Below are 306 nucleotides of genomic sequence, written 5' to 3' on the forward strand. Positions count from 1 at the left end.
TTTTTGTTTTTCTCCGGTACCGGGAACCGAACTCACGACCTTGCGCTTGCCAGGCAGGCGCTTTTGCCGCTGAGCTAAATCCCCAGCCCCCTGTTACAAGATATGTTAAAGTCTTGCCAGCATTAAAAAACTGGAAAGAAGAGATGGTATAAAACTGAATATACCAGCAAGCTTTTCATGATCTAGACAGTGCCAATTGATAAGTAAATGTAACCCTGAAATATAAAAATCAGGACATAGACTGTTAAGTATTGTTAAGATCTTATTTACAGTTTTAGGCGTACTGCCTGTATAGCATTAGTTGCT

This window comes from Chinchilla lanigera, unplaced genomic scaffold, assembly GCF_000276665.1.
Source record: "Chinchilla lanigera isolate Chin_1 unplaced genomic scaffold, ChiLan1.0 scaffold00022, whole genome shotgun sequence".
NCBI lineage: Eukaryota > Metazoa > Chordata > Mammalia > Rodentia > Chinchillidae > Chinchilla > Chinchilla lanigera.